Source organism: Onychomys torridus, chromosome 18 (genome assembly GCF_903995425.1).
Source record: "Onychomys torridus chromosome 18, mOncTor1.1, whole genome shotgun sequence".
In the NCBI taxonomy this organism is placed as follows: Eukaryota; Metazoa; Chordata; class Mammalia; order Rodentia; family Cricetidae; genus Onychomys; species Onychomys torridus.
In genome coordinates, this window is record NC_050460.1 from 13,033,021 (window position 1) to 13,046,403 (window position 13,383).

The window sequence follows — 13,383 nt, forward strand, 5'->3', positions numbered from 1 at the left end:
TTGTTTGTTTTCATTTTTTCTTTTTTATTATTTTTTTAATGCCTGTTTGTTTTCTAACAAGAAAGAGAGACAGAAAGGATGTGGGTTTGGATGAGAGGTCAAGTGGAGAGGATCTGGGAGGAGTTGAGAGAGGGAAACCTTAACCAGAATATATTGTATGGGGGGAAAAAAACTATTTTCAATAAAAGGAAATAGAGGGGGGAAAAAAAGAAGAGGAAAAAAATAAACTTAAGAGACAGAAATCAGGCCTCAACCGGATGGCGGTTGCTAGGTGATGCTGCTGGCCCTAGGGCTCGATATTTGGGCTGCTCGCACTGGTCTTGGCCACCACCACTGCCTGGGACATTCTTCTCTGCGCTACAGCCTCGGCTCGTTCTGCGAATGCGACTTCTGGCCAGCCTTGCCGGAAGGATCTCAAGAGCTGAGTCCAGGGGAACCTCACTGCCTGTGGCTGATCTCTCTTCCTCTTTGTTGAGATGGACAAGCTGCCCCCTGGCCTGATGGAAGTCCTGCAGCCCTTCCTCGGCCCCTTTTGGGTTGTGTATGGGACCAACTATCGCAAAGCCATTTTCATCTTTATCAGCAATATTGGTGGCGAGCAGATCAACCAGACAGCCCTGGAGGCATGGCGCAGCTGCAGGGACAGCCTGCAAGGAGCTGGAGCCAGCCGTCTCCCGAGCTGTGTTAGACAACCCTCACCATGGCTTCTGGCAGTCTGGCATCATGGAGGAACACCTGCTGGATGCCATGATACCCTTTCTCCCTCTGCAGCGTTACCACGTGCACCACTGTGTACTCTATGAGCTGGTTCAACTAGGCCTGGAGCCCCAGGAGGAAGCTGTTCAGTCTGTGCTGGACAGCACCACTTACTTCCCAGAGGTTGAACAGCTCTTCTCCTTCAATGGCTGCAAGACAGTGGCTTCCCGAATCGAATCACCCTTTTCCTCTGAGAACCCCAGGTGGCATCATTGCCACTTCTGCCTAGACAGAACAAGCAGGAAAGTCCTGGGTGTCTCCTGGAGGGTTCTTTCCTAGGCTGCCTGGCAAGTGGGACCCAGAGCACAGAGTTAAGATAAAGAAGGGCGTTGGCCAGGCCAAGGAAGAAAGGCCTGGGTGACATCTTCTCCGGGAAACTCCTGGGCACCACAGAACCTCACAGCCTTGCCATAGCCCTGCAGCCTGAGCCTTCTCAATGTGAACTGTAACTCAGGGACAAAGGCTAGTGGCTGTTCCCATCAGGGACTTTTACCTGGATGCCTTGCCTGGCTCCATAGCCAGATCGCAGCCTGTGGCTGGACCTGGAAACCCAGTAAGGCCAGACTGGAACCTCACAGTTTCACCAAATGGGGGGACTCTAGCTGCCACCTGGGCCTGGATTTCAAAGTTTTAAATTTTGTACAAGAAGAGAACAGGGGTAATAAACTTAGCCATAGGAATGAAAAATAAATAAATAAATAGATAAATAAATAAATAAATAAACTTAAGTATGGCATCCCTCGTATCTATTTTATATGATTATCATTCAATCTCTAGATAATCATTGAGATCAAATTATGATTGATAGAATCAGTGAGTAATTTGGTTGTCTACAAAATTAAAAAGTATATGAAATTAAACTTAAAAATGAAAGTAAAACATTACTATAAAGTGGAGTATATGAAAAACCTATCTAGTTGTAGTTTCTATTGCTCAAATGCTTTTTTAACGTGTCTACAGATAAGTCAATGACACTAAAGATAATGAATGAATATACTAATAGTTTCCTGTAAAATGTATCCTTTGATTTCTCTCTCTCTCTCTCTCTCTCTCTCTCTCTCTCTCTCTTCATACATAAAACTTGTATTTCCACAACATGATTATCTCTGAAAGTGCTCAAACTAAACATCTGTTCTAATAAGAAACGAAGTTAATAATATATCAAGTCACCATTCTGCTTCATTTGGGGTGAAAATGAAGATATTATTTTTTACTAATTTATTTAAATAGTCATAGAAGAACATGAAAATATGTATATATATATATATATCTCAAAGAAGAATGATGTGAGATTTCAATCCATCCTCACTGCATAATTCTTAGATCAAAGTTAACATTCTCTCATCTCAGATGTTTATTCCTTTAAGAAGAATGTACAAAGCACTTACTCCAGGCCTTCTGGATTGTTCCAGATGTTCTTGCTTTGTACAGTTCTCAATAATATATCAAGGCTGTCTCCTTGTGTTTGTTGGAGTTTTATGATTGTTTTTGCACTGACTGATCCAGATAAGAACAGGAAATCAAGAATCCTCAAGCAACTCAGTCAGTAGAGGTTTAGGCATCTGCCCTTGTATTTAGTCTTAGACCAACGGTCGAATCTAAAACTTTTCCTGTGTTACATTCATGGGCACAAAGTGGGTGAGTTTCTATGCCAATACACAAAGGTTTAGTTATTTCTAGATCTGTAGTACCAGGCTTAACTATTTTTCTCTGCTGAAACTAAAATTATCCATCTGGCTGTCTATGACATCATCTAGGTTATTTAATGATTTTACTGAAATATCATCTGGACCAAACGACTCCTCACACATCCAGTTTTGTGGTGCTGAAACCCCTACAGACTGCATTCCTGAGGACTCTTGCCTTTCTGCTCTCATTGGGATCAATGAGAGTTTCTAAAAAATATCAGGATAGAAGCAGATGCATTGGATTTACTAGCCCAAATCCCATCTCATTCTCAGCTTAATTCTGGCAGCAAGTACAGTTTCTTCCATGTAGGTACTGGGGCACATCTGCTGTTGTCTTGTCTGACTATCTCATTTAAACCCATGCTGGATCCTTTCCCTCTGGATTCACTTTGTACTAGCTTTTATGAAATTATTGCATGGGCTGGAGACATGGGTCACATACTGCTGAGCCACATCTGGTGGCTCACAAGCTACTCTAAGTCCAGATCCAGGGGATCTGACACCATTTTCTAGCCACCATGGTCACCTACACTCACGTGCAAACTCACGCAGAGACACAGATGTGTACACACAATTACAAATTGAACAAAATATTTTTTAAAATTTATCCTTAGATAGATTCTATTTCATATTCCATTTACTTCATAAAGGGATCTTTTCTTCTAAATTTAATCCCTTAATAAAAGCAAAAGTAATCATAAAACTCTAACTAGAAGAAGTAGACAGCTATAATATGCTACTGAAAAACAAGGTCTATTTCCTTCACCGAGGAGTGTAAATAATTTAGAAATTAGCATCCGTTCTTCAGAAGTAAGTATTTACTACATATTGTCATTTACATACCCTTGATTTTTTATAGAAGCTTCAATAGTGTTCCATGGCTGCTGTTTTATGTGAAGTGTGTTTCACTAAAAAGTAAGGTAGTAAAACAGTTCTTCTATGCCTACAATATTCTCATTTCTTCTCTGAAAGATATGCTGTCTTTGAATAGACATTGTGAGCATTAATACTATTTACCTATAGAATTTATGCATTTTAGGTGACTGCCTCAATTTTAATATTCTTATTATTGTTCATTTCTCTTTCTTTTTGAGAAATCTCCAGTGCTATTTCTCCATGATAAAACATTTATTAGAAGCCTGCTGTGAGACCTCTTATCGTCTGTTGGGTAAAAGCTATACCTTCCACATCTCAGCATACTCGCTCTTCTTTCTGTAATCTTGCTCTCCTCTACTGTCTTATCTCCTTAGAACTACTCATGAAAGCAATATTTAGTCTGTCTACAAAACTTAGTATTGAGGACAGTTACACCAAACTGTTATCTTCGCCATGTGGAACAATAGCCATAAAATTCTAACAAGGCCATTCCTCAGAGGTTCTTCTTAGTAACTGTTCAACAAAAACAGTTTAGGACAATTGTGTGGTGCCCTCAGAACTCTACAGTGACTCATCTGTTCCTTTTGGAGATGGCAATAATCAGAGGACATCTAGGCAGATGGCTCTGATATCAAACCTACCAATCAAAAGGAAACTATTGAGAGGACAGGATTAGATTGTCTTAATGTACTGAACTCTATTCAAAGAAGAAGAAAAGAATGCAAACTAGAGAAATGCGGAAAGGAGGAATGTTTAGAGGTTGCCACCTCTCTTCCCTGCAAGGATACAGAACCTTTATATAGCACCTGGAATTATTCAAAATCTGAGTGCACATAAGGGCCACCAGATTTTACCAAAACTCTTAAATCTTTAGCCAAATAATGTGGGTTATTTTCATTTTGCCTAGAGTTTGGTAGGAACATAATGTGGTATCAAAACATACTGAAGAGGTTTAGAGTGCCACCCTGCATTGAGTGATATGTGCTGTACAGTCCATTGGTAGAAAGAAAATCCAGAATGGCATGTATTGCAATTTTTTTAAAAAAGGGTTTACTACTACAATAGCTTTAATCATTGACTCTGTTTCTACTTCTGAGTATTTTTTTATTCCTACATTTTAAAAGACAATAGGTGAAATAGAAGTCATCAATAAAATGAGTCATGTCATATGTGCTATCTTTGACTATTGTTCTCAAACTACTTCCTGTTTTCTGAATTTAATTTGTATTTTTTTACAAATTCAACCAAAACAAATTCAACTGTATGTGTCTTTCTTATAGTCACTATAACCTTGGAAACTGTAACCATGGTGATTTTAGTAAGAGTAGTACCTTAGACACTATGACTCAGACCTCCTCCATCTCTCCCTGCAAAGGCCCTCCTATCCCCAGGGCTTAACCCATCTCCTAAGTGGATAGTAAGACTTTCCCACTGTTGCTAGGGTTGACATTTTCTTCCACTCCCCTGTCCCCTGCTGCATGTTATACATTGACAGCAACAGAGTGTTAGTTTATGTGATGATTCATCCAAGACATTCATGTGAGTTCTTTGGAATTTAGTTCTGTCCATGAGCCATTAGCCTGTCTTTGTCACCAAGTCTGGTTGAGATGTTTTGACAGTATAATGATTCTTATTACAGATTCACAGATGTTCTCTCAGTTTCTTTAATGTTAACAGCACAACTCTTCATTTGATCTTTTATTTTCCATACATAAAGAAACTTCAGGCTGGGTGACAGTGGCACATGCCTTTGATCCCAGCACCAGGACAGCCAGGGCTACACAGAGAAACCCTATCTCAAACAACCAAACAAAGAGAGAGAGAGAGAGACAGAGAGGGAGGGAAGGGGAGGGAAGGGAAGAGAAGGAAGGAAGGAAGGAAGGAAGGAAGGAAGGAAGGAAGGAAGGAAGGAAGGAAAGACAGAAACTTCAGAATCAACAAATTCTGTGCTCAGCATTTTGTGATGATTACATTCATATAATCATATTCTTACAATAAATAGCTTATTGTGATGATCAAAACATTGGATTTAAATCAAGATTTTTACTAGCTGTGAAGTAATATTCAAGCAATTTGAGCTCTGTCTCGCTGCCCTGGTGTTCATCATGTTTCAACTGTATAAACATTTCAATAGCCCTACACCATAACACTAAAATTCTAAGACCTTAACAATAAGGCCCCAGTTTTCTGTCCTCCAAAGCCTGAGATCACCCACCAATGCAACATGCATTCTGAGCTGTCAATCCTCCATGTGACATCTTCCTCTTAAAACATCATTTTATCCATCTTTCCAAAGAAATCCTTATTCACAAAGATGCAATTCAAATATTTTGTAATACTCTGAAAGTTTTGCTATCTCTATAGGTTCATATATATTTCTATACCCATATACATTAAGTACCTGTATTGCTGTTTTTATTTGTGGTTTATATACTTACCTGCCATGTGTTAAGCTTTCACTAAAGGTCAGGGATTTTTATCTTGCTACTTTTGTAACCTCAGAAACTAGTCACTTTTAGAACAAAGTCAGTCTCTGAACATTGGTAGAAAGATAAATGAGAAAATGAAGTGTATTATTCTATATTTCTAAATGGCAATTGTAAAATTCAAAGTTATAGCTCATGGTTAAATTGTAACTTAAGCTCTATGCTGATATTATACATAATTAAGTTTTGCTTAAAAGGATAAATGTTTCAATTAAACCAGAATCCATATTTTCATCTATCTAAATAAACTAATATCACTATATTGACTTATTACCTATCCACAGTGGTATTGTGCATTACAACGAGCAGCTTGATAAAGGTGTTGGGTAAGTAAGGAGAACTGTAGACTTTGTACTGCAAAGTGGATGAAGTAGTTTATTGTAGACTTGTATACCTATCAAGAACTGCCCAGTATTTCAGTTGGAGTTTTTGAAAGACACCAGTTTCTACACCATGGGGCTGCAAATGCAATGAACTGAACATCAGAGGGTCTAAAATCACAGCTATAAAAATTTGTCTCAAATAGAGAAACCTTTCTGCATGAACCTTTGGCTGTTCTGAGAGTTCAGACATTGCTGGAAATGAGTCTTTAGGGGCATAAAAGCCAACAAAGCTTGGTCAACCACTCAGAGATAGAATGGCTCAACTCTAGTCCAGGAGTTCATATGACAGCATGCTTCTGGAGAGTTCAGTTGCATAATTAAGCTATGAAGAACATAACATTCAAGAAAGAGCCAAAAGACTTATGTGAAGCAGAGAAGAATTCCCTCATAGCCAAACTGCACTAGATGAAGATCTTTCAGTGAAGTGATCCCCCACTAAATTCACCAGATCATCGGTTGTACCTTGAAGAAATAAACCTGGGAATAGAGCCAGAAATGGAAGAAATGTAAATAGATTCTTACTAAAACCACAGATACAGCTCCTTGCAACACAATACATGAGTCTGTCAATCATTGTGAAATCCCTGTCTAGAAAACACAATTAATATAATAAATGATTTTCAGATAGGATCTCAAGTAATTTAGGCTGCCTCAAATTAGATCCTGAACTTTCTGCCCCTCCTTTCTAAGGACTGGAATTATAGGTGTGTGCTACCATGCCAGACTTTGGTAAAGTATTTTGTATTAATTGTCTAGCATTTAACCAAAAGTTAACACCCATGATTCAGAAAACAAAGTAAAAAAACTTAACTATCCCTTCTGTTCAGGGAATCTAGGTCCTGCATGATTAGATAGAAACTTTATGATAAATCAATAGCACGTCATATGTGTGTGTGTGTGTGTGTGTGTGTGTGTGTGTGTGTGTATGAAAATGTCACCATGAAACATATTTATGTAATTAATATAGGCTAATGAAAGATTTCAAAAAGGCAAAGTAAATAATTTTTAAAATGCAGAAAATATGCAAGAACTGGAGGTTTCAGGAGACAACTGAAATGCACGTAAGAAATAGAAATGCTAAGGCTGAATTTTAAAATATCACAGTCAATAGATGATGCTCATAGAAAACTCATGATGGCAGACTTGACAGAAGAAACATTAGTCTCTGGGAACAATAATTACTTTAAAACTCAAAGCTGACAGAAAAAGCTAAGAAAAAATGCTTGAGAAAACAGCATAAGATTCATGTACATTAGAGAAAAAAATATATACATATCAGATCTGTCACTTGACTTCAGAGTGAAAAAAGCAGAGAAAATAAAGAAAACACAATTTGTAATATAAAATGGCCAAGATCTTTCAAACACCAGATAAAAAACAATAAAAAAGCGGTTTAAAAGACTCGAGGCCTGGAGGTGGTGGCACACACCTTTAATCCCAGCACTGGGGAGGCAGAGGCAGGTGGATCTCTGTGAGTTTGAGGCTAGCCTGGTCTACAGAGCTAGTCCAGGACAGGCTCCAAAGCTACAGAGAAACCCTGTCTCAAAAACCAAAAAAAAAAAAAAAAAAAAAAAGACTTTAGAAAGCTCAATCTTCATGAATAGACATGAGTTGAAGAAAATAAGCTGTTAAAGTTTCTATCACTCTTCAGATTTCTCAACTTTTAATATTCAATTCATGTTATATGACCACAGAAGTGAAATTTGTTTCTTTTTTAAATTTTTGTTTGTGTTTTATTATTTATTTATTTCTTTGGGAAAGGCACTGCATGCCATAGCCCATGTGCAGAGGTCAAAGGTCATTTCTCTCCTTATACCATGTGGGTATTGAGATATCCACTTGGGTCACTTGGCCTCAAGCACCTTTACCTGATAAGCCATTTCACTGGTCCAAACCAGTGTCTCCTATTATTCTCACTAGACACTTCCTATTTTCCATTTCAGGGTTAAATCTTTCAGTCTTACTGCTTACTGAAAGATCTAAATTGAAAATTTAAATGATTTTAGAAATAAGTAGTGAAATGACCCTGGACATGAAACTAAAGAGCTGTTACTTAAAGCAGTTCTGTTTTATACCTAATATCATTTTAGAGCATACAAGAAACCAGCATCATTAGTAGATAATATATTACAAAGGGTGTGGGGCGGTGCACATGCCAAGGCATAGGTGTATGAGTCAGACAGCTCTTTTCTTCCACTATGAGTTCTGGGAACTGAGTTCAGCACATCAATTACACTTGCCTAAGCTCTTTGACCCACAAAGCCATCTCACCAGCCTTATTGAGGTTGCTTGGTGGCCCAGCACTATGTAGTTCAAGAGTCAAAATAGGCAACAAGGAATAAAGGGGGAGAGCTGTTAATGACCCTCATTCCTCACCTGAACCTCAAGATTACACTCACAATTTTGAACATCTCCTGTAGGGACAATAACAAATAGATAACAAAGGAACATTATGATGCCATGGAAAGTGATCTGGCCTACTAATAAAGCCTCTGATAAAGGAGTTATTTTATGTCCAAGTCTTAATTTATAGAAATAACTAAGCAATGAATGAAGAAACCAGTTTTATTGATGGGAGATTTTCAATATTCTCAATTCTCATTTTCCACTGGAAATGAGAGGTGCAGAATGCCACAGGAGGTCACACACGTCTTAGGATGCAGACTAGCAGAGAAACTGAAATGATGTCATTATGACTAGGTAGGAACATTCCTGTTGGATATAAGGGGAAATAAGCAGGTCAAAGGTGGTGGCATGTGTTTGGAGAAATGCTAACAAGACATTTGAATGTCCCTAAAAAGTTAGCTTGCAGGAGACATGTTAAAAACTTTGGTCATTAGTCAAGCCTTGTGATTCAGCCGACTTATGGAGAGATTAGGAACAGATGCCAAATGGCTAGCACAAAATCCAAAATTATGGTTAACACAGGGGGAAATTGCTCTCATTCCAATGTCATAAAGCATACGTCCATAATTCTCCCTGCTGCTGCTGCTGGCTTCATTAACTGTGCCTTGAATAGTAAGTAGTGGGCTTAGCATTAAAAGGAAAAAGGTTCCAGAGGATACAGATGGTGCTCCATTGGAAATGAAGCCTTTTTTAGTGTATGTCTAGAGTGTTGTAACTCCGGCATTTCCCCCTTCACACTTTACTTCCCTTATAAAGCATTTAGTAGAAAACAACTTTGTGACAGGCACTGTATTAATCTGTATCACAGAAATAAGTTACAGATCATCAGTACCACCCCCAAACGCTTCCTTTTTGTAAAAACAGTAATGTGTATACAGGTTATCGGCACATATTTTGATCAATGGTAGAATTTATAAAATGTTAACTTGCTGATTAAGAATCTTTTACATATATTCTCCTTTATAAACAATAATAGACACTATCCAAGATTTAATATGCTTAATATTTAATGGCAATGCAGGGGTGAAATTTTAAACTTCATATATTTTTAACTACATCTTCCCAAGCACAACATAAAAACAAAATATTTGTTTCGACATCATTCTCTCTTAATAATAGTCTTGCTCATGCTCTTTGTATGAGAGCCACCTTTCCTACATAAGTGTTCCTTCATGGTGTACCTACTACCCTCATGAAGACAGCTTCCCCCAGAGCAAATGGAGACCATCACAGGAAATTACACTGAATGCAATGCAGAGGAGAACAGATCATGATCATGCGGAGTTCAGTTCTAATGAACACATCTACATCTACATGACAGCTCCTGCATCTATGCCTTAGGGAACATGCAGAAGAGGGAATGGAGAGACTGTAAGAGCCAGAATACCAGAAAGCCAGTGTGAAACAGTCTCTCCTAGAAAGGGCTGCATAAACAAGACCAGAACAATGGCAATATCCATGGACATGTTAATGTGGAAGGTGGAAATTTTCATGAGGTCCTATCCCTAAACAAGCAACTACAGGCAACTAATGACTGTTAGGAAAAGAAAAATTAACCTCTCCCAAGGATGAGACCATTAATTGGTTGTCAAAAGCAGAATGGTCATCTTTGAAACAATACACACATAACAAAAAAATGGACTTACACACATACACAAACACACACACACACGGGTGTGTATGTTCACATACATACATAATACATAAGCCAAATATATGTGTATAATAATAATAATCAAAGAAAAAGAGGCTATTACCTGGAGATTTGAGGGGAGACATGGGAAGAAGGGCTAGAATGAAGAAAGGGAGGTGGGAAAGTGATGTAATTCTAATTAAAATACTAAAATAGTCTTGCTCCTGTAATTTGAAGTCTTTCAAATATTGTATGTGTAATGAACCAACTATGATGCAAAAAGAATCACTAAATATGTAGTTAATGCACCATAATCACAAAAGAATTCATTCCTTGTCCATGAATATTAATCCCCTGCCCATTGTGAATATCATGCAGAGGCCTGCACCAGGAACTGGACGGTATGTCCCATTTCATCTTTCATTCACTGCAATCAACTCACGTGAGCTGTCGAGACTTTCAGTACCTAGCTCAGTTTGGTCTCCCAAATGTGCTTGATTTTTAAGGGATTCAACAATCACCAAGTAATTTTGGATTCCAACCTACAAAGAGCTTAGAAATTGTCATTCAATCACCACATAAGAATAAAAATGGTTTCTTGGTTACTCACCAGAAATAGAAGGTAAGCCCTTATTGCTGAAGACACCATACCCTTTCGTCACAGAACATAGGAAAAATCAAGCTGCTACTTAGAGGGAAGATTCCTCCCTACTGGCTAGCTTTCATGGTTCTGGAATTACCCTGCAATCTGCTCAGGGAGAAAAAGTTTTATTAAATGATCTTTCCTGTGACTCCTGCACGCTAATGACGCTAACATGCTGGGAAAATCGTCCACTAATACAATAGTGATATGACTGCCATTGGGGTAGCCAGACAGTCTCTGTATTGAGGCCTGATCTACATGAAGGAATTCATCGTTTGGTTCGTAAACCTATGGCTGAGAAGGACACATACCCTAATGGGGAACTGACTCTTGTTTTGGTTAGTGGACATGGTATCAAACTGCCTTCTCAATGTTTCTCTCCATAGATCAATGCTGCTCTCAGTCTTAGAGAAGCTTCTTTTTACAGTGAGAGACTGCTACTCAGAGTGCTCAGCTCTAAATAGGACAGCTATATTATGCCCTCAAAGATCACAGAAGAGAAGAAAGGAGGAAAGATTATGAGCTGGAGGATGGGGTGGAGTGCTAAAAGAAACTGTCTTCTGGGTATTATATGACCATTGTATTCATGAATTGACAGGAGCTTGGATTGTCTGTACAAGGCCTGCACAAGGTTGGTCCCGTCAAAGTTCCATCATGGATGAAGAAGGGGCTACGATGCACAACCCCTCCCTGAAGAACTATTGACAGTTAATGGTTGCTCAGGGGGGAAGAGTCATTTTCTTCAGTGTGGCGTGAATCTTAAAGAGTCTTATTAATAAAATCAAACCTGAAGCCAGGTATTGGGGTGAATGCTGGAAGATCAGAGAAGCAGAACAAGCCACAGCTTCCTCACCTTGCCAATTACTCAGCTGACCCTGTTTCCTCAGACTGGAAGTCTCTGAATCCTCATCCAAAATGAATCTCAGCTGAACTGCTGCTCAAAGCCTAAAAGCTTAACCAGGCTTATCCAGGCTAGGTCCTGGTCCTCATGCCTTAAATACCTTTTTGCTCCCTGCCATCACTTCCTGGGATTAAAGGCAGGAGTCACCATGCCTGTCTGTTTCCAGTGTGCAATATTTTGGGGAACACAATATCACCACACTTCAGTGGTGTAGGCATGGGTAAGCTGCCTGGGCTCCAGTAATAAGAACCCATCCACAGTTATGCAAACAACTCTGGCTCGGAAAACAACTTACAAAGGCAAAACTGAAGATAAGAAAACAAAAAGATACAAACATTGGAGAGTTTGGAGCAAGAAGTTATTGCTGTGGAATAAGAGGGGATAAGAAAGAATAATAGTGTCTTACAGTGACCCAAATACATCAGATACATGTATGAAATTACCATAGAAGAAAAATAAATGTATTTAAAAATTGAAACTAGCCTGGACTACATAATGAGGCTCCGTTTCAAAAATAAATAAATAAAACACATTCTCTAGTCATTTGTTTCTATTATATATAAATGTAACTGCCTTTTAATTATTAAAATAAACAAAACTGAAAAGCTTATCTCAACAAATGTCCTCGGTTTCGTGAAAGATTAGGTAGCAGACTCTTGTGGCACTGGAGAATTCAGCAATTCATAAGTCAATATACACACCAATATCCACAGACAGGGACAAAAGTCACTGGGCCATAAGCTGACATGAATGCTTTAAGTGATAATTTAGTGACTTGGTGAGTGCTTACTATAGACAAGTCTGAAAATGAAAAACCCTGGTACCCCAGCTCTGGAGAGACTCTCACATTTTTCTGAGCTGTGCCTCCCATAATCCTGCATGGTAAAAATCTGAGTAAAAAGCTCATACCTAATCAAGGGCAAGAATAAAATAATAATGAAAATAATTCTGCATCTGGGTGGTGGTGGCGCACGCCTTTAATCCCAGCACTTAGGAGGCAGAGGCAGGCGGATCTCTGTGTGTTCGAGGCCAGCATGGACTACAAAGTTCCAGGAAAGGCGCAAAACTACACAGAGAAACCCTGTCTCAAAAAAAAACTAATAATAATAATAATAATAATAATAATAATAATAATAATAATTCTGCATAACAAAGCCAATTCTGAGAGGAGTCTCAGAATGGAAACTTCCAGACTCATACTAGACATGAAGGAAATTCATCATAGAATTCACCACCACCACTTCTAATCATCATAACTTCATATCTTACTAATGGGTTAAAAGTAAACTAAGGAACATTCCTGAAAGTCATAACCTAGGAGCAGTCATGACTGAGACCTAATGAAAATAACACTCAACTCTCCACCTGGTTTATCACCACCACAAGATTCCCAGGCAGTAACAGTGATTATAAGGAAAGAAACCACAGAGAGAGCTTAATTTCTCAATAAAGGAGAGTCTCTTAACAAAAAAACACAAAGCCGAACAGAGAGAACAAGAACAAGGACTGGGAGAATCTGAAACTTGTAGCAACTATAGCTACAGAGAACATGAAACACAGCCTAATCCCTAGGTGTAAGGTGGAGCTGGCTTGTACCAAAGTCCTGGTTGT

General features: G+C 38.6%; 1 pseudogene; it reads left to right on the forward strand.

Annotated features, from left to right (window-relative positions):
• The first annotated feature begins 461 nt into the window (after window positions 1-461).
• LOC118569841 lies at window positions 462-1,035 on the forward strand (annotated as a pseudogene).
• Window positions 1,036-13,383: the final 12,348 nt, after the last annotated feature.